Here is a 21769-nt window from a genome sequence, read left to right as displayed (position 1 = left end):
ATTGATTTTTGGCAAAGGTGCCAAGAGCATCCAGTCTGGAGAAAATAGTCTTTTCAACAAATGGTGCCAGGATAACTGGATAGCCTCATAGTAAAGAATGGAATTGGACACATACCTCACATCAAACACAAAAATTAACTTGAAGTAATCAACAGCTTAAATTAAAGAGATAAAACTCATAAGAAAACATAGAGATAAATATCTTCATGACCTTGAATTTGACAATAGATTCTTAGACATGACACAAAAACACAAACAACAAAGAAGAAAATAGAAAATCTGGACTTCATTCAAAATTAAAAACTTCAGCACCTCAAAGGACACTATCAAGAAAGTGAAAGGACAACCTACAAAATGAGGAAAAGAGATTTGCAAATCATATCTGAAAAGGGATTTATACCTGGACTTATATAGTCTTATAAAAAGAATGCTTGCAATACAATAATAAAAAGATAGCCCAGTTTAAAATTGAGCATATATGAGTAGATATTTCTCCAAAGAAGATATACAAATGACCAATACGTACATAAAGAGATGCTCAACATCAGGGAAATACAAATCAAAACCGCAAAGAGCTGTAAGATCACCCTCACTAGAATGAGTATGATGAAAAAGTCTGATAAGAACAAGTATTGGTACAACCACTATGGAAAACAGGATGGAAATTCCTCCAAAAAGTAAAAATAGAACGATAGTATGATCCAGCATTTAACCATTTCTGGGATTATATCTGAAGGAAACAAAAACACTATGTTGAAAAGATAGCCTCGTGTTTGTTTATAGGAGCATAATTTACAGTAACCAAGACATGGCAACAACCTAAATGTCTACCAATGGATGAATGGATAAAGAAGAGTGGTAGATATATACGATGAAATATTATTTGGCCATAAGAAATGAAGGAAATCCTGCCATATCCTGGGATAAGATGGATGGACTTTGAGGACATTATGCTGAGTGAAATAAGTCAGACAGTGAAAGACAAAGACTATATGATCTCAATATGTGGAATCTTTAAGAAAAAGAAAAGAAAAACCCAAACTCAGAAAGAGATCAGATTGGTGGCTACCAGAAGTGGGGGAGGTAAAGTAAGGGGGGATTGGACAACAGTGGTCCAAAGGTACAAACTTCTGGTTATGAGATAAATAAGTCCTAGGGAGGTAACGTACCACATGATGACTGTAATGAACACAGCTGTATGGCTCAGATAAATATGAAGAGATTAAATCTTAATTAGAGTTCTCATCACAAGGGAAAAAACACATTTTTTTTCTTTTTGTCTTCTTTTCTTCACATCTATATAAAATGATGGATGTTAACTAAACTTACTGTGGTAAGTTTATTTCACATGTGGTATATTTCACCATATATATAAGTCAAATCATTATTCTGTACACCTTGAACTTTGACAGTGTTTTATGTCGATTTTATTTCAGAAAAACTGGGAAGGGAGAGCAAGTGTTGATGAGGATATGGAGAAATCAGAAACCTCCTACACTGCTGGTAGGAATATGAAATAGTACAGTCACTTTGGAAAACAGTCTGGCAGTTCCTCAGTAAAATATAGTTATTATATGACCAAGTCATTCTTCTCCTAAATATATACCCCAGAGAAATGAAATCAGTGTTTGCATAACATATCATCTTCAATAACTTTATTTTTAACTAGTTTTGCATAGTTTCTTATAGAAATGTATTGTACATAGCATACTGTGAGTTACATACAGTATATTGTAGAGAGCATACTGTTTTTTTATCCAAATGATAAGTCTCTGTCTTTTTTATTAAGTTTTTTAATTCTAGTATAGTTAACATACGGTGTTGTATTTATTTCAGGTATACAATACAGTGATTCAGGAATCCTATTCACCACCCAGTGCTCATCATGAAAAATGTACTCTCTAATCCCCATAACCTATTTCACCCATCCCCCCACCCACCTCCCCTCTGGTAAGCATCAGGTTATTCTCAAGAGTTAAGAGTCTGTTTCTTGGTTTGTCTTTCTCTGGCTTTCTTGTTTTTCCTTTGTGCATTTGTCTCTTAAACTCCACAAATAAGTGAAATCATATGGTATTTGTCTTTGTCTGACTATAAGTCTTTGTCTTTTAACATGTGTTTAGATATCAATATTTAGTGTAATTAATGACATGTTTGGATAAAAATACACTATTTTGATAGCTTTATTCTATTCATTTATTTATTTTTCTCTTTGTTTCCTACCCTTTGAATTAATTGAATATTTTTTATGATTCCACTTTTTCTCTACTGTCAATTAGTGGTTGCTGTAAGTTTTATTATATATATCTTTAATTAATCATAATCTACTTCCAAGAAATATTATACACATAGTATAAGAAACTTAGAGCAGTCTACATCCAATTCATCTCTCTCAACCAGTGTACTCATTTTTTATAGGTGGTTTTGTTTTTCTTTAAACACTTTAAAGATGTCATTTTATTGTCTTTGGTCTTGCATGACTTCTGACAAGTATCTTTGCTCCTCTGTATCTCATATGTTTTTTTTTCTCTCTCTGGTTACCTTCTGGATTTTCTTTTTGTCTTTTGTTTTCTGTAGACAAATTATGACATGCCTATATGTTTGTTTAGTATTGATCTTTGCTCCTTGAGGGTATATGTGTTGATCCTGCTTGGTGTTTTCTGAGCTTCTTAGATCTGTCATTTGGCATCTGTCATTCATTCTAGAATATTCTTGCCTATTATTTCTTCATACTTTTTTCTGCCCTACTCTTTCTCTCTTCCCTTGGGATTCCAGTAATGCATATGTTCTACCCTTTGCTATTGCCCCACAGCTCTTGGACGCTTTGCTCTCTTCTGAAGTTACCCATCCGATCTTCCATGCTGTGCATGTTTTCCAGTAGTGCATACATATTAAATATAACTTTCAGTCCTCTGCCAGATGATTTCAACATCGATGCCATATCTGTGTCTAGTTCTGTTGATCTCCTTATCTCTTGGAGATGTGTTGATTTTTCTTGCCTTTTCATATGCCTCATTTTTTTGAACTGTACATCTTGTGTAGGACACACAGTCTGAGATAAATTGTTTTTCATGCGTAGAAATGGACCCACATTTCCTTTAACTAAGCCTCCAATGTGAGGTTTTATGTAAGTTTTGTCAGGAGTTAGGCTGGGTTGGAGGTTTATTGTTTCTATGGTTACTCTTTGTGTACCAGAGGTTTCAAACTTCTCTGGTTACAGCTCGAACAATTCTATAGGTTCTATAAGCCCTAAGTCTAGGCTCTGGGCCCAGTACCTTTCTCTGCCCTTTTTCCAGGGCTCCCAGGTTTTATCCTGCTCTCTTACCCAAGCTGCAGTGGATTTTCAACAGTACCCTAAGTGCGGAAGTTTTTGATGCCTCTCTTCCTACTGATTAAAGTTCCAAAGGAGAGAGAGAAGAGAATGTTTTGTTCCCTTCTTATGAAGATTAACTTTTCCCTCTCTCAGACCTGTATAAAAGAAGGTTTCTCAAGATTCTCCCTATTCTTGCTGGGGAACACTGGTGGGAATTGTAGAGATAAATCTGGCAAAAGGATACACATATGCTCCCTTATCTCTGGTCCCCATGGACTTCACACTGTCCCACCAGCCTACACTCAACCTCCACCAATTTTTCTGTTATCCTAGTTGGATTGTTGCTGGTGTCTGGTGGCTTCTGCCCTAGGTAAGCAAACACCACAGAGGTCCCCCCTCTCCCTAAAGGCTCCTGTCCTTCTCCAGATTTGAGTTAGTTCATTCTCCTAGGACTTCCAGACGGTTTGTGAAACTGTGGGTTGTCCATCTCTTCTCATATTAAGAGGGGAGGACAGATAGACTTTCTGGCTCTCCATATCTGTCCGGAGTTTTATAATAGATAAACTTGAACGTGTTAAGCTTTGGGAAGAGGGTCTCATCCTAACTTTCTTTTCCCTCCAATTTTTTGTCCAACTGAAATCATTCAAGGAGACCCACACCCTCAACTGAGTTTTTACTCTGAAACCTTGTAATCCATTCAGAAATTTTAATGATGGCTGTGACAGGTACACTCTTAATTTCAGATTCATTTGAAAATGAGTTTTAATCGGCTTTTTCACTGAAAGTATATCCCAGTTCTCTCTTCTACTGTCAAGTCCTGGAAGTGTTCCCTCCCATTCCTCCTTACAAACTAGACAATTCTCTTTAAATTCATTATTTTTCTCATATTACCTTGCCAAATGCAGCCAGCAACAACTACTACGCATGGCGAATATACCGTCCTCCAAACTCTTCTCAAGAGTTGTGAGCTTATTTCCTGTCTCATCCGTAACTTCATGTGACATCTAGGCCAAGTGTCCCCACGCACACACACCATAACACAGTTCACCATCTTCCCAGTCTCTCATAATTGTTTCCTCACAGCTCACCACCCACTGCAAAGTCGGTGCTGCATATTTTGGGGTTTGGTTTGGTAAGGCCTCATTTCGGGTACTGGTTTCCATATTATTCAGGATAGCCTAGGTTATACTGTGTCAATAAACAATCCCCAAATGTTTATGGTTTCTTATAACCAATGTTTATTTCTCTTTCAGTGTCCATCATGGCTTGGCTGGCTGCTGTGGGCTGAATGTTTGTATCCTCCCCAGATTCAAAGGTGGAAACGTTGATCCCACTATGATGGTATTTGAGAGATAATTGGATGAGGTCATGGGGGTAGAGCCCCATTATGGAATTGGTGCCCTTACAAGGGGATGAAGAGACCTGAGACCTCTCTCTCTCTTGGTCACATAAGGAAACCAGAAAGTGGACTCCCACCAGATCTCGACCACGTGGGCTTGCTGATTTTGGATTTTCCAGCCGCTAGAACTGTGACAAATAAGTGTATGCTGTTTAAATCACTCAGTCTCTGGTATTCTTGTGACAAGAGCCCCAACTGACTAAGACACTGGCTCAGGGCCCTGCTCCCCTATCCTTTCCTTCTGGGTCTCAAGCTGCAGGGGCATCCACTGTATACAGCTCTGAAGATGCCAGCCTGATGCGACAGGTAGAACTTTCTGTCGTATTGTATTGGCCAAGGAAAATCACAGGGCACATCTAATTTCAAGGAAGCAGGTGACTACAACCCACAATCGCTCATAGCAGAATGAGCCAGACATGCTGGAAGGAGAGGCAGGATCCCCATGGCTCATAAAAGGATTCATAGTTACCTTTTGCCCACTCCCAATCCAAAAGTACTGCTCAGTCGTTTTCTAGAGTAGCCAGATGAGGCCAATATTGAATTCCTCTGACCAGACAGACTGGCTCAGAAATGGACCATGGGGCACCTGGGTGGCTCAGTGGGTTAAGCCTCTGTCTTCAGCTCAGGTCATGATCCCAGGGTCCTGGGATCAAGCCCCAAATTGGGCTCTCTGCTCAGCAGGGGGCCTGCTCCCCCCCTCACTGCCTGCCTCTCTGCCTACTTGTGCTCTCTCTCTCTCTGTGTCAAATAAATACATAAAAAAAAAAAAATCTTAAGAAAAAAAAAAAAGAAATGGACCCGTGACCCAAATCGACCCAATGAGACTCCGTGCAGGGCCTCTTTTGAATGTTGTTAAGAAGGGTGTCTCTTTCTGATGGACTTGGAAATGTGAGAAAGGAGCCTGGACAGGTCAGGGGCTACAAATGCCCCTGAAGACTTCACAACTGGGAAGCAGAGCTAGGGGGGGAGGAGAGTGAAGGAGGAGGAGGGGAGTGAATGGGGAGTGAAGGAAGGGAAAGGGGAGTGAAGGAGGGGGAGAAGAGTAGAGGAGAGTGAAGGAGAATGAGTGAGAGAAAGAGCTAAGACATTTGCAGCAAGCATGAGAAACAAGAGGAGAGAGAGAGAGATGAGGGCACCTGGATCCAGCCATTCCTGATCCACTCCAGGACTTTTCAGTTGTGAGAGATGGTAAATCCTTTTTGGACTTGAGTTGGACGTTGTGGCTTACCGCCTCGTCTTGAACAACACGCTGCCCTCTGTGGGGTGGCCTGTCAGTCTGTGTCCTGGAAGGCCCAGCGCAAGCCAGGACTCCTGAGCTTTTGCTCAGGAGGCTACGTTGGCAAGAGGAAAAAAGCAACCAACATTCCCTGGACAAAGTGTGTGGGCCAAAGACACGTGTGATAGATATGTAAGACCAACCTTAGGCCATCAGGTTTAAAAGGCACCAAATCAATAGAAAGTCATTAAAAATCAATCCTGTGACAATGGATGCCCCGGTTTGCTTGCCCTCACTCACCACTTCTAGCCTCTAATGCTTGAATCATTTCCCATTGATATGCATAGCATATGCCAATTTAAATTTATTGGAGCACTTCACATTTTTAAGTGCTTAAATTTGGAAAAGATGAGCTTTATGGGGCCAGCATAGTATGGAATGATCAGAAATGTTAAGAATGTGTTGCACTTTTTGTCATTTACAAAAGGTTAAAGAGTTGGGTTTATGAAATTCAAAATGATTTAAAATCATAGAATTGCTTTAGTCCAGTAGTGGTGTTTGAATTGGGGAATTTGTAGGGAGCCTGGTTTACCTTCTGCCTTCCCCGCAGTGACCCTCCGCATTTCCAGAAATGGAGCTTTGCCCCAGGGTGGGAGTTCACTCACCCGATAATTCAAAAATGAATACTGTGATCATTTTTAATATGTTATTTAATTTCCAAGCAACTTGGGCTTCAGATAAGCATGATATATAATGATTTCAAATATTTAGCAAAACTCATATTCTTGAAAGAGTTCCACTCTCTCAAATTAAAACTCATTTAAGAATTTGAAGTGATTTTAATTGGTCTTCTCTCCAGGCTGGAAAAAAATCTTATTTCACTTTAAAAAAACATTAATTTTTTGTTTTGCTCTGCTTGTGAAAGACACACAGGCAATCAGCACTGTGATTCCAGGAATCGAATTTTCGTCTCAAACAGTAAACACTGATGAATCTACCGAATTTCAAACCCCCACCACAAACAGGTGATCACTTTGCCGCATTTCCTCATCACCCTGATGCCACAACACCCCATCCACTTCTCCTAGCGGGAGTCCTGGGACTGTGGATAGCCAGGTAGAAAGGAAGCGCGAACCAGAAGTGGGAAGGCCTCGCAGGTGCCGAGGAGACAGGGTCCTTTTAGAAGGGCGCCTTCCTCTGGTTGGGCATTCCGTATAGACATTCTGTTCACCTGTAATATTTAATCACGACGGCGGTACTTTGCTTTAACGTATTTGGCGTGGGTGCGGAGGTCCAAAGTTGCTCATCTTGTCCTTAAAAAAAATGTTCATCATAATGTCAATGAACATTACATAACTTTAAATCACTAGCTTAAAAAGCTCACATTTGGGGGCACCTGGGTGGCTCAGAGGGTTAAGCCTCTGCCTTTGGCTCAGGTCATGATCTCAGGGTCCTGGGACCAAGCCCCGCATCAGGCTCTCTGCTCAGCAGGGAGTCTGCTTCCCTTTCTCTCTCTCTGCCTGCCTCTCTGCCTACTTGTGATCTCTGTCTGTCAAATAAATAAATAAAATCTTTTTTAAAAAAATAAAAAGCTCACATTTTATGATGGTGATCCAAAGTGAAACACACATGAAAGGAGGATACATGAATGTAAACACAGAGTTGGTCAAACACAAGGGGCTTGTCCATCCAGCAGATTTCTCTCGCTCCGGGAATGGGCGCCAGGTCAGACTTAAGTCCAAACTCCCAGGGACAGCTCTCGGCCTGGCCGTGCCCAGTCTGTCCTCAGCGTCCCCCAGACGGTCAGCACCGTGTCAGGTCAGTCCGGCAGAGCAACCCTCTTGCCATCCCCTACAGTCCGTCTCGGATGGCCCTTCAGAAGCCTGTGATGTGGCAGATGTCAGCCCCATTCTCCCTGGGTGCACGGAGGGTGTGGCAATGAGCTGTCCCCTGTGCCCCAGACCCCGGGGCTGGCCCTGGTGCACTCAGGAGGAAGAGAGCCACCGACTTCCTACCTCTTGCTTCCTCCACTGAGATGCACAAAACTGGGGCAGAAAAGGGGGAAAAAATAACTTTCATCCAGTGAGACTTTCCATCAAGAAAATTCCACAAGAAATTGGTTGTTACCTGCAGATAACAACTGGTTTGTTAGCTAATAGCTGGGGGCAAAGCCAAGACCAGTTACAGCTCCAGCTGTCCAGTCATTCACTGCAGTAAAGACTGATTTTGAGGAGGTTATTGCCGTGATAAAATATCCTCAAAAGATTATAACAGCAATAGTGTACGGGGAAAAAAAAAAAAGTCTGAGTGGTGATAGTATGACCCAATGGCTGCATTTGAAAAATTGGCCGCTCCCTGGCGGTTCATAAGCGATTTTCCACCAGTCAAAAGCAAGTTGTGCTCTGTTAGGTTTATTGTACAAGGCAATAAAAATATTGGCCAGGTTAAATTGTCGACGTGTTATGGCGTTAACCATTCTTTTACTGTGTTTAATTTAAGCGTTACGATGATTCATTATGGAAGAACGTGTCCCATGCAAATGAACAGACATTGAGTGTCAAAAATATGCAGCATGGTTTTTTTTTAAAAGCAAAATTAATTTTTATTTGACGGCTTCTGTAGGCGGAAGGACATCTAAGATGTAGCAAGAAGTGTACGTGTACTTTTTTTAAATTGCTGTGGCATTCTGAGCGATGGAGTCGTGACGGTGTGGGCCTTAAATAAAGTGTCCCCGCCGGGCACACGGAGCTCAGCAGATGACTTCGGGGGAGGGGGGCGGGGGGGGGACATGGCCTCGTGGCACACCAGGGACAGGTAAGTCCCCCATCCTCGCAGGATTCCGCACATCTGGCTCCCAAGAACTCTCAAAGCCGCTTTAGTGGTGCCTGAAGAAGCCACATCACGGGGCTGGCATCTGACCTGTCTGCCCGGGCTGGCAGGGACACTTCCAAGAACAGATGTGGCTTTCCAGGAAGGGTCCTGGGCAGGCCAGGCAACAAATGTCCAGCATCCCGCCTCTTCTGGAGAAGGAGCCCAGACGCCCCCCCGTGCTTGGCTTCTCCAGAGGTGCGGTTGCTCAGGCAAACACACAGGTCAGGAGCATGCTTATGCCCCTGGCTAGCCACACTCTGCATAAATTAAAGATGTAGGTGACACGGGCTAAGGGAACGCACAGTAGGAACTTCCCACAGCACGTAAGACTGGCGAGGAAGGTACACCTCGCCATGTCTCCCTCCTTCAATCCCTGTAACGCCCTACTCGTGCGCTCCTGGTGGCACCGAGCCATTTCCACCTTGTAGGGAGACAGCAGTTCACAGATCTGGTCATCATCCCCTCCTGCCCACACTGGCCTCCGTGGTCTAAGAACCGTGAGCTCCTTAAAGACACAGACTCCCCTGCGGCACCCCTCCCCGCCCCGACTAATTCCTCCAGGTGTGGTGAGTGGCGTGTCCAGCCGCCGTCTGTGCTCCCTTCCTAAGAATGCCCACTTGCCCCTGGCCACGTCCCCCCTACCTGCACACCCGGTGTCTCTGGGAGCACCTGGAGCCTGTCTCGGGAGCTCTATGCCCCGCCCCCTGGAGTAGCTGCTCTTGACCTTGGCCATTGCCCCTTCTGCTCCAGCCCCTCCACCAGGCAGTGTCACCTCGTCCAGGAGCTGCCTCCTGTGACCAAATCATCCAGCTGCCTGGGGACCCTAGGGGTCCAGTCTGTCCACAGAGCTTCAGGGGGATGGATAGGGTACCTACTTTCTGCTCCCCCAGAGCTCTACATCAAGGCAGGTTCCAGACTCTGCTCAGAACAGCCCCTCCCACCTTCCAGGCATTCCTCCCTGGGGGATGCTGAGGACAAGCTGGGGAGCTGGCCCTCCTTCCAGCTCAGGACCCAGCCCAGCAACTGGCACCCCAAGGCTTTCCACCACAGCCAGTGAACAGAAGCACAGTTGTCTCTCCAGTTACTTCCTTAATGCCTCCAGTGGTCCCCACAGCTCCCCAGACAGTGGGAGCCCGGTGATGCCCAGCACCATCTGTGCCCACCAGGAGCAGGAAGGAGCTCTGTAGCCAGGGCGAACAACTTCTGGTTGGAGCACTGAGGATGGAAACGCTGGGGACACCCCTGGCCACACGCCCCGGAACGTGCTCAGGGCAGTGCTCAGAGACCCCACTGGGCTGCATGGAGAGGGCCCTGGGTGCAGAGTGCTGAGGGTCACTGCCTGGAGAAAATCTCCCCCAGCACCTGGCATCTGGGAACACGGAGCTGTGAGCACGCTCACATCTGCCAACAGCCCCCATGTTCACCTATGCCACACATGGACCCACTGTCTGAGCCCAGGCTGCTGTGACAAAGGCCACACACAGACACGTATTCATCACAGTTCTGGACACAGGGAAGACTGAGATCTAGGTTCTGTAGCGTCAGCTCCTGGCCAGAGCCCGCCTCTCCTCCCATGTTCCTCCCACGGAGACAGAAGCTCTGGTGTCTCTCCCTCTTCTCCCTCACCTGGCAGTGGGGACCCCATCCTCATGACCTCGCTTAAACACGGAGGAGGCCCCCCATGGGCCTGCCTGCCCATCCCATCACATTGTGGGCTAATCATGGACACATTCTGTCTGTGATACGCAGCACACACGTGTGCACATAACGCCCTATCCACACACACGCCTGTGTGAGTACATTTCCCCGTGCACACCTCTGTACCTTACCCACATGCGCACTCACACGGCACACACACTCACACAGCACACGCACCCCTGCCCACACAGACGCACCACTGTACACACATGTGCATGGGCTCATGAGCTCTCTCACATACTTGTGTGCACAATCACACTCACACCCACATGTGCACCTTTCTCACATTCACCAGTGGACTGGCGGTTTCCCAGGAGCGCACGGGTAAGCCAGGCCCGGCGCTGAGCTGACCAAGTCAGTGAGGCTGTGCCCCTGACGAGCCCCCGGTCTTGTCAAATAACACCCAACAGACAGGTGACTGCCACCGGGAGCTGGTGCTCTGAGGGTCTCCCCGAGGGCTTTGCAGGTGTGTGCAGGTTGGGGCTGTTTTGGGTGGGGGGCAAGGTCGCCGGAGGAAGGGCCTGTGGAGCTCAGGGGACAGGTCAAACCCAGATGTCCAGGCTGGAGAGGAGGAGACGTCTGGGTGCTGTCCCTGTCCTGCGGCCAACACAGTCCCTGAGAGGGTGCTGCCCAGCCAGGATGCAGGAGTGAGAGTGGAGGCCACCCCAGCCAGCTTGGTGTCCCCCAGGCCAGCAGGCAGGGCAGCCTGCACCCATCCCTTGGCTCTCCCAGCAGCACAGAGGACCACCCTGGGCTGTGCAGAGGTGACCAGGGTAAGGTCTGCCAACAGGCAGTGAAAGCTTCCTGAAGCTCAGTCACTCAGTGCCTCTCCCAGGGGCACCGCCAGCCCAAGATACTCTGCTCTCCTGGCCCCCTTCCTCCCACCCCTCCCTGACTCTGCAGGAGCATGGGGGGGGACGGCCGCAGAAAAGGCCTCCCCTCCCGCCCACCTTCCTTCTCTGCCAAAGGGCAGCCAGCAGCCCTGTCATTCGCAGTCCCTCCCTCCCTGCCTCTGAGCAACCAGAGAAGGGAGGGTGACCAGGATGGTCTAGGAGGGCCGTTGCCCCCCCCCCACAACTGCCCCTCTTCCCCAGGGCCTCCCCCTGACTTCCATTCTGTCAGGAGCCTGCCAGCCCCAGCCCCCAAGGCTTCTTCACTTTGGTGGCATCAGAACACAGTGTCTGACATGGGGACTTTCTTTGAGTGTTTTAGGGAGACCCTCAGAGGCTGCCAACAAGTCCAGCTAGAGCCTGGGTTAAGGAGGCCTCCCAGGAAGTGTGCTCGTGTGCCATACACCCCACTGGGATGCTGACACTCAGACGGAGAGCAGGTAAGTGCCGCTGAGTCCGGGGGTGGTGGGGGGAGTGCCAGGAACAGCAGGGGCTCGGGGACAGCAACACCCAAGCCGGAGCCTCGGGGCAGCAGGGGTGTTCATAAGGCAGACAGGACACACTTCCCGACAGGGGTCTCTGAGCAACCATGGAGCAGAGCAGGGAACAAGGAGGGGCATGTAGGAAATGGGACGCGGGAGGTCAGTGGTCACGCCAGGCTGGCTTCCCAGGAGCTGCAGAGGTGAGATGAGAAGGGGGTTGGTTGCCAGGGTCAGGGAAACCCCCAGATGGGCCCATTAGAGAGGAAAGCATGAAGACCAGGGAAGCCAGAGTTGCTGAGTGGCAGGAGGCTGCCCTGGGATCCTTATTGCTGGGGCAGGGAAGGGGGAGACATCCCAGCTGGGGGAAACCCTAGGAATGGGAAGGGATAGGTCGTGTGTGTGTGTGTGTGTGTGTGAGAGTGTCTCCATGTGTGCATACATGCGTGTGCATCATGTGCATGCCTCTGCACGTGTGTGTGGATACCTGTGTGTACTCATCTGGGCCCATGGCCACAGGACGCAAACATTTGTTTGTGTGCATGTGCATCTGCGGATAACAGACACCGAGAAGGCTGATGGGGAGATACCCAAGCGGGACATCCCAGTGTTAGTTTGGGGGCTCTCCCTGCACTCCTGTCCCCCACCCACCCCAAGGCTAGGAGACTAGGATTTCCTAAGGAAATCTTCCTTGGACCTCTCCCTTGGAATTCCCTGGGACAGTTGGGGTGGATTCCCACCCCTGGCAGGTCTGAGCCCAGAAACTGGCAGGTGAACAGCCCAGTATGTTTGTTGTAGGGACTTTAGGAAAACCTGAGGATGCCAGGGCCGGAGACCCCCTTTGTCTACATTTTGCTATAGTCGTTCCAGCTCGGGGCTGCAGCATAAGCAAAGTGAGCCCACAACTAACGCCTGTCCTTTTGGGCTTACCCTTGCTCCCACCCCCAGTGCCTTATGGGAAGGAACAGCCTGGACATTTCTCTTCCCAACAGAGTCCAGTCCTCAGTGTACTGGGCCTCGCACTGGCCGCCCTGAGCATCCATGGAAAGGAAGGGTCTGAGCAGTCAATGCCCCAGCCCACCCAGGGAGGTCAGCAGCTGCCCCACACCACATCCCCAGGTGGGACCAGCTCCTCCGGCAGCCCCGGGAGGGGCCCGTTCTCCTAGTCAGATGGCTTCACAGACCTGTTCTGGCCCCCCCTCCCCCAAACAAGGGACTTGAGCCTCAGTCCTTCAAGAAGCAGCCTCAGAGCACACACTGCCTCTCTGCTTTCCGCTTTCAGGAACCCATATATATCATTCTGTATCGAGGATTAATTTTATCATTCTATTTTCTAAAACTATATTGCAACACGTTGTGTTAGATCCTTATGCATTTTGCAAGTGTAATGCAAAAAAAATGAATGAAAGGATATATAATTGTTATTTATTTTTATTGCTAGCCAACTCAGTGTTGTACTCGGAAAATCACAGCCCCAGACAAGTCAATATAATGTATTTCAGCACCGTGGTTTAGCACGATGTACTTTAGGAGTATGTCACCCACAAACATAACTATTTTTCTGCTCAGAGAGGTAAGGGTTAGAGCCACGCTCCTCCTAAATTAAAACCCATCCAATTTCAGACTTAACAAAGCGCCATTTCCCCCGATCTTTCAGCAGCCGGCCTGTGAGTATTTGTGGTTTCGCTGCAAAGGCCCACCCGGTCCCTATTCTACTTTATTCTCAAGCCCGTGTTTGACTAATTCTGTATTCCAATAATTGCTAAATCAAAAGAATTTATTATCCCTGAAACTTTAAATGGGAAGGAAATAAGGGGAGGAGGTTAGCACTGAACCTTAATAATGATAAAATTCAACCATGGTCAGCGACTTGCAAACTGTAATCCCAGTCCAGGAGAACGTGGGGGTTGGGCAGGCTGGAGGAGAAGGCCCTTCGGAGCCCAGGCAACCGTGTTGCCCTCCCTGCCTTTTGGTAAAAAAAAAAAAAAAAAAAAAAAACTAGCCAACGTGGGATTGTGGCTGGGAAAAGGAAAAGATCAGCTCGGTTCTTTTCCTTTACCTGTTTAAATTAAGCCTAATTCCTCTTATTGTGCTGGAATTAATTTAGCTTAATTCTCTCTCCCCGTGTGAGAGGCCTCTTGCCATATTCTGGAAATTTTTTCAATCACCCCAACATGGAAAGAAAGGAGGAGAAGCAAAGGTGGGGGCGGGGGCAGGGAGAGAGGCAAGAATAAGAGGAGATCAATTCAACAAAGCTGCTGTCGGAAATCAGAAATACACACCTTCTCCCTGTCGGGTGGGGGCTCCAGCCAGCGAGCTCGGGGCGGAGCTGAGTGGGGCTGGCTCGGTAACTACCAGTGGAGATGCTCCCAGGAAACGTTGCCTGGTTAAATAAAAAATAAATAAATAAATAAAAATTAAAAAAAAAAAAGTGCCACTTTTATTTTCTTGTCTGTCTCCAAGTAGAAGCTCAGTCACACAGAACATAGGGGAACAGGCTGATGTGTGGCCTCCACGGAAAGCGCGGGGGAGAGCACTGCTGGGAACTCTTGCCCTTCTCCGTCTGTCCGGCTGTCCCCTCTTGGAACTTGCTCCTGCGAGCTCAGGGCTATAGGAGAACAGGTGTAACAGGTGGTAGTGAGCACACCCGAATGCGAGGTCAGATGGGCCCTAGAGGAGGGTCCCCACTGAAGACCATCAGGGAGTGGTCACATTCCCGTTGACCCGTGCCCTGCTGGCCGTGGACAGCACCTCTCTCTCCGGAGACTGCAGGGTTTCAAGTTGTCCCTTCTGATCAAAGTCTGGACCCTCCCAGCTTAGCCCCGCCTTCCACACCCGCGGAGTCCGCGCTTGACCACACCCCCATTCAGCCGCACCCTCCCACTCTGCCTCGCTGTTCCAAGCTCTGCCCCTGCTTCCGTAGCCCAACTCTTTCCTCCTCACCTTGGTCCCCTTCTGCCCCTCCATCCCTCCTGGTCCTCTCTCCGCTTTCACTCTCCACCCTTCCAGACACCTCTTGGAACCCAAGTCAGACGGTGTGGACGCCTGCCTGCTGGACATCCTCCAAAGGTCCCTGCCGGAAACGCCGGACACGTGGGGTGGCTCCGCCCACTTGGTCGCATCTCAGCCACCTTCCTCCTTGCCCTCTACTTGTGCCCACTCTCCTGCCTGGGCCTCTGCCTACTGCCCCCTGTGCAAAACCCTCACATCCTCAGGGACACCCCCCGTCCCTCACCTGGTACCATGCCTGGCTCCTTCAGGACAGTGGTAACTGTCCCTTATTTGTGTGATTAATTGACTGATATTTCTTTTTTTCCTCCTGAGACTGGAGCGCAAGCATCATGCTTACTCTTGGCTCATCATATTAACCTAGAGCCTAAACCAGAGCCTGGCATGAAGAGGAGTTACTCCATACAATTAACTTTTAAAATGTCTATTAGCAAAATCGGAATTGCGGAACAGGAAAATATTTACCAGATAGATAACCAACAAATGTCAGATATGGGGTTAATACCCTCAGTATATAAAGAGACGTCACAAATGGGTTTTGAGTAGGCGGGTAATGGATTGGTGCCATAGGTCTGACCCCAGCTACTGGTGGAAAACCCACCCAACTGTGGACTTCCTCTTCATAAACCAACCCGCCCCTCACACTCTTCTCCCAGGACCCCTGGCCCCGAGGGACTGAGCTTTCATCTGCTGTCTTCCTGTCCTCCCAGGGCACCTCCTTCAGGCCAGGACACCCGGTAAGAGCTCAGTAACTCCCACTCCCTGACTCGCTTAGGGAGAACCAGAAGAAGAAAGGCTGCTCCCCATACTCCACACACTTGAGGACACGTCTTTCAAAAAAACCTCTGACAGTATCCTTTTGAAACCAAAACACTGTGTTTGTACTAAGGCAGCTTTTCCTATTTTATAGAAAATTCAGACATTTGTACTGGAGCTTACTGAATGGAGCCCCCTCTGCAGCCCTCCCCCCCCACCACCTTCTAAAGCACGAGTTTCTACTTTGATGAAAAGTCGACTGGCCTTAGCTGACTGTTCAGTCCTTATTTTCCCTCTGCCTTGATCTCTTTTCTATTTTAATACTATTGTGCTGTATGTATTTTTGTTATCCACATTAAACGCTTTTGGAACCAGGTGGGTGTAGAGCGGTAAATAAGCAAAAGAGCTCGTGCAGTAACTTCTCTGTCTCCTGTCTCAGCCCAGGGCCGGGCATGTCAGGGGCCCAGTGACCCTCAGAAGGCCTTGGGGACGCATGCAAAATGCATTGCTCAGGGGTTGGAAGGAACTGGAATGCGAGGTCATGCCAAGCGTGGTCTTGAGAAACGGTGACGGACCTTTGTTCATGCCGGTGGGCTCTGCAGAGTCAGAGTGAGGAGTGGAGGAGGGGATCCCCATTTCCGGCCAAGGCTTGGCCACTAGGATGTCTAGAAAAGGGGCGTGGCCCCAGCTCAGGCTAATGGGGCCGGGGTCCCAGGAATGAGAGCAGGTCTGGGGCGGAGCCACTGGCCCCACACGGAGGTAGCTGCGCCCCTGTAAAGTCTGTTTTGGTGGAGAAGCCACCTGTCCGTCTATTGGACTGACCGTCCATCTCCAAGCACACAAGACTAAGCTAGGAGGGAGAGATAATGAAGCTGATTCACGATCAGAAGAAGAAGCTGTGGGCACAGGGCCAGGGAGTCTTCTTGGATGGGACTTTTTGTTTCCAGGGCTCTATTCGAAACCAGCTGCAATTCCTTTTTTAAATACCGTTCCAGCCGACCTTTTGAAATGAAGGATTTGTATTTCAATGTGAAATCTGCATTTTGACTCCACGATGAGGCTCCATTCTCTGTCCTTGGTTGTTCTCCTCAGACAAGTCAGTGCTATGGGGGCCTGTACATAGGCTCAAGATAAAGACAGGGCCACGTGTATGCAGAGAAGGACAGCCCAGAGCCGCTCACCCACAGTGACCGGGGGAAAGAAGCACTCCGCTGTCACCACCATGAGAAGGACAGCTGGCAGAGAGGCCGTTCCTGACCTACGGGGTATGTCCATGTGGCCGAAGAAACTGCAGACAGTAGGGAGCAGTACAGAAGGGCTGGGATGGAGTCGCCAGGACCCGATCCTGAGGGAGCCCAGCAGTCTTTGCAGTCATGGGGCAGTGAAATAAATACCAGTTGGGGCACCTGGGTGGCTCAGTGGGTTAAGCCTCTGCCTTCTGCTCAGGTCATGATCCCAGGGTCCTGGGATCGAGCCCTGCATCAGGCTCTCTGCTCATCAGGGAGCCTGCTTCCCTTCCTCTCTCTCTCTGCCTGCCTGCTTGTGATCTCTCTCTCTCTGTCAAATAAATAAATCACATTTTAAAAAAAATTTTTTAAAATGGCAAGATGGATGGGATGGATGGCCAGCTGGATGCATAACTGGTGACTTCGTGACACAAGAGAACATTTTAATTTTGGAGGCACAAGGATGCTATTAAGGAAAGAAAGGAAGAAACGAAGAGAGGGAGGGGAGAAGGAGTGGCTGTGTGCTCCGTTCCGGCTTATGCAGCCTCGGCCAGTGACAATGACGTGAGCAGCAAGTGGGCGCGAACCGTTCTGGGGATGCTGACCCGGAAGCAAGCCGATTTTCAGTACAGGAAGGAAAGTAATGGATGATACCCTGTCATTTCAGAAGATGTCACCAGCATGGAGCCCAGACCCTGGCCAACATGTCCCGGATCTGGCTGCAGGTGCTCAGAGCTAGACATCTCTCTTGGAAAAAGAAATGAATTTAACCAATGCATCTGACATTGGTGGGCAACTCCCTGGATTGGCTCTGAGTTCAAAATAAATCGTAACCCCAGTGTGACACACAGGAGAAGGAGGAAGGAGCCTCCCCCCTCCACGTTTGTCCTGGATGTGCAGAAAGCACATGAGGGCTGGAGTCTTGGTCTAGAAAAGGTCAGTGTTCTTGTCTCAGGGTGGTGGTGGTGGTGGGGAGGGGACAGGAGCTGCAGGACAGGAGCCTGGGAGACAGGTGGGTGGGTCCGAGCCTCCACTCAGCCCCTCACAGCCCGGGAAGACTTCAATAGTTGCTGTAGACTCTAGCCATGTCAGTTTCCTAACCTGGGAATAGGAGCGTGATGTCTGGCTTTATTTGTCAGCTTAACTGAGCCCCACGATGCCTAGATATCCAGTTAAACATGACTTCTGGGTGTGTCTGTGAGGCTGTTTCTGGAAGAGGTCAGCAGGTGAGTGGGCAGACTGGGAAAAGCCGGGTGCCCTCCCCAGAGCAGGTGGACTCCATCCAGCCCACTGTGGGCCTGAATAGCACAAAAAGGGGTGGGGGAGAGAATTCTCTGTTTGATTCTAGAGCCGGAACTTTGCTTTTCTCCTGCCTTTGAACTGGGATTTAGACCCTCAGCTCCCTTGGTTCTCAGGCCTTCAGACTGGGACTAGAATGGACACGATCGCTGCCTAACTCTTTCCTATTCGTTCTGGTTCTCCAGAGAACCCTGACCGATCTAGGGAGTCTATACCACACCCAATCCTCCGAGCACCTGGTGACTCAGCTGGTTAAGCTTCTGACTTTTGATTTCGGCTTAGGGGGTGAGACTGAGCCCCTCGTCAGGCTCTGTGCTCAGCGCGGGGTCCATTTGTCCTTCTCCCTCTACTCCTCCCCCCTGCTCATTTTTTCTCTCTCTTTCTTTCTCTCTCCTTCTTAAAATAAATAAATAAAATCTTTAAATATATATATATATATATATATATATATATATATATATGTATGTATATATCACACCCAATACTCAATAACCCAGTGCCTGGCTCTGGAGTTCAATGTTGCTCAGAATGACGAAGGAGAAGCAGGGACCAAGACCATCCCTGCAGACAAGCACGTGGGCCCAGCAAGTCATGTTTTGGGGACACCTGGTCTGTGTCCTCCTATCGCCATGGTGACCTGTGAAGGTAGGATCCTGGCTAATGCTGAGCTGGTTAAAGGTTAGAAAGGACGGCCCTGCTGGTCCCATTCTCTGGAAACATACCCTGAAATCCTGTTTTCGCAAGACTTTCCTTTTCCTCTCAGAAAGAAAAGTTTATGAAGCATGGCAGTCCTTGGATAGTAATTGAGCGTCATTTATCACCTCTCACTCCAGCTCTTCCAAAAGAAGAGGGGCTTCGGCAGCATGGGGGGTGAGTTCCCTGTGCCGTACTGGGGCAGGACTCCCCCAGGCCTGCAGCGGGCGGCCCCAGCTTCCTCCCCCGGCAGTCAGGGGCCGTCCATCTGGGACCAGCTTCCTTGACCCCGTGGATGCAAAGACGGAAACCAGCGTGGACAGAAGAGGAGCCATCCTTCTTCCCACCCAGACTTCTCTAGGCCTCCTTTGGACCTTTGGGGTCCAGCAGGGGTAATACCTTTCCTGTCACTCAGTTGGGTCTGGGAAAGTCCTGCATGGACAGGGCTTGGAAGCTTTCTGGATGGTGTGGAGATGCCCACATCAGGCTTTGGACACAACTCAGGGGGCGGGAGAGGCCACAGGCATGGAGAAGGGGAACGTGGTGCTCAGATAAGCAGCTACCTAGGGACAACAGCACCTCACCAGAGCTCTTGTGACACTCTTCCCTGTTCCCGGCCCCTTGGTCCAGAGAAGGGCTGAGTTGGGAGGAGCGAAGGGCATGCCCAGGGTCGGTGGCTGAGACCTGTTCCAGCTTTGGCCACAGCTCTGGATGCTCCATTAGGAGGTCTCTTCCTCCTCACACTGTCGGTCTCGTGGTTTGGCTCAGCCTGACCCCTCTCCCCACCCCACTGTCTACTAGGACGGGGCCGTGGGGCCTCAACCATCGCCTGGGCACAGTGGCTGGCTCAGGGACGGGGGCCCAGCCTCACCAGTGAGATGCCAGGATCGCTCTTAGCAGCTGCGGAGGGCAGCTTCTCCGAGGAGGCCGCTGAGCTGGAGGGTCTAAGTGTGCGGCAGTGTCTTTGCCGCCTGAGACAGGAGCCAGGGTGGCGGGAGGCTGAGCTGAAAGGTGGGGGGAGGTGGCATGCCAGGGACAGCTCGGACCCCGCCACAGCTTTCTGGGGTCGGGAGTCCGACATGCCCTTTTCTCTCTGTCCCTCTTCACTTGCGTTTCTGTCACTTACAACTGAGGGGCCTGGTGAGCCGCGGGGTCACACAGCTTGGACGAGCCACCTCTCCATTTCCGTGCAGGGCTCTCCGACCCAGGGTGGGGGCTAAAGGGTCACCGGAGGAACCCCCACCCCACACACACACCCGGTGCCACGCGTGCACGCAGAGTTGCTGGGCAGACACAGGCCTCCCTCCCAAAGGGACCCAGAGCCAGCCAGGCCCCGGCTTGCACGCGGCCCCCCTGCAGGGAGGAGAGGGAAGGAGGCAGGCGTAGGGCAAGAAGAGGGTCAGGAGGGTTCACGTCCCCCCGAAAACGCATCAGTCCGGAGCGTACCGCTGCTGGGTCCCTGGATATGCGGAGAGAAACAAGAGCACGGTTTAGCTGGTGCAGCAGAAACCATTTGGGTAAAAATTAGAGACAATAAAAGGCAGTAATGTGATTCTTAACTGTTGCTCTAGGCCTTCAGGGCAGTTAGGGGAAGTAAATTAGGGGCTGTTTGCCGAGCTGAGTGGCTTTTCCTCCGGACTGCGAGGGTCTCCCAGGAAGGGCAGCTGTCCAGGTGGCATCTGGAGTCACCGTAGGCATCCCCTCAGTGTCTACGAGTAAAGCCCTTCCCATAAACCAAGGCCTGACACCCCTGTCCTGTCCCACCTTTCAAATCACAGCAGGCCACAGCTTTCAGTGGGTGAAGAGAGAGATGACAACAGAGTTCTGAGTCTCAGAGCTCCCCCGGCAGAGCAGGGAACCATGGGCAGCATCCCCAGTCTCCCAGTCCAGTGCTCCCGGCATTTCCCCCGTCCCTCTCGTGAGGGAATTTCTCCAGACATGCGGGGTTGGCATTCCTCAGGGGGGACTGCCTCCTGCTGGGAGCTGCTGTTGGGACCCCAGTGAACAAGGAAGCTTTCAAAGGACACCAAAGGACCCGCGTGTTAGGAGAGTTGGGGTGAGGCCCTGAAGAGAATAGACCTATGGGGTCTACTTGGTCCTTTTTCTGCCCCAAATCTCTTCTGTGTCCCTCCTCTTTACCAGCAGGCCCACCCACGCCTCCCTTCCCAAGAACCTAAAGTACAGGCCTGTGATCTCCCACACATGCCCACTCCCCTTCCACCAAGGCCTTTCCCTCGGGGGAGGCTGACCCTGCCAGGTGGCCACTGGCCCCAGGCCACACCAGACCAGAGCAGTGGGCAAGAAACTGGCCCCATCTCTGCTTAAGGATGCTGTGGGGCCCTTCCCTGGAACCGCAGGCTCTACAGATGAGCGTGCTCCCGCTGCCCGGGTTTTCCCTGCTCAGTGCGAGGGTGCGGCAGGACCCCTGGGAGAACCTCCAGCGGTGGGGCTGGAAGGCTCTGCTCTACTCCCCAGAGCTGTGCTGCCCAGGTTTGGGCCCAGGAAAAGCAATCATGTTCGGCTTGCTCATTGCAAATTGGCTGAAGGGACAATGCTCTCCTGTCTGGAGGTGCCCGGGGAAGGAGCCCTCCACTCCAAAGTGTCCATGGGCCTGAGTCCACCCCAGTTATCCCCTAGACATCGAGCAGCCCCAGCCCAGCAGGTAGAGGTTCCTGGGGAGGGAGGCACGCTGGTAACCCGCTGTGTCGTCTGATTCCCTTCCAGAAGCATTTAAGGCAGGCAGGAGACTTCTCATCCATGGGAAGCCCGTCCGTCCACGCACTTCACCCTCTGGATTTCCATTTCTTCACTCCTTCATCCATTCCTTAGTCTCTGCATGCCGTGTGCCCAAGACCGTGCTGGGTGCTGGGGAGCAGGGATAAACAAACGCAGGCCCAGATCCAGACCAGGCATCAGCATGGGT

This window comes from Lutra lutra, chromosome 17, assembly GCF_902655055.1.
Source record: "Lutra lutra chromosome 17, mLutLut1.2, whole genome shotgun sequence".
Taxonomy (NCBI): Eukaryota; Metazoa; Chordata; class Mammalia; order Carnivora; family Mustelidae; genus Lutra; species Lutra lutra.
This window is presented reverse-complemented; position numbering follows the sequence as displayed.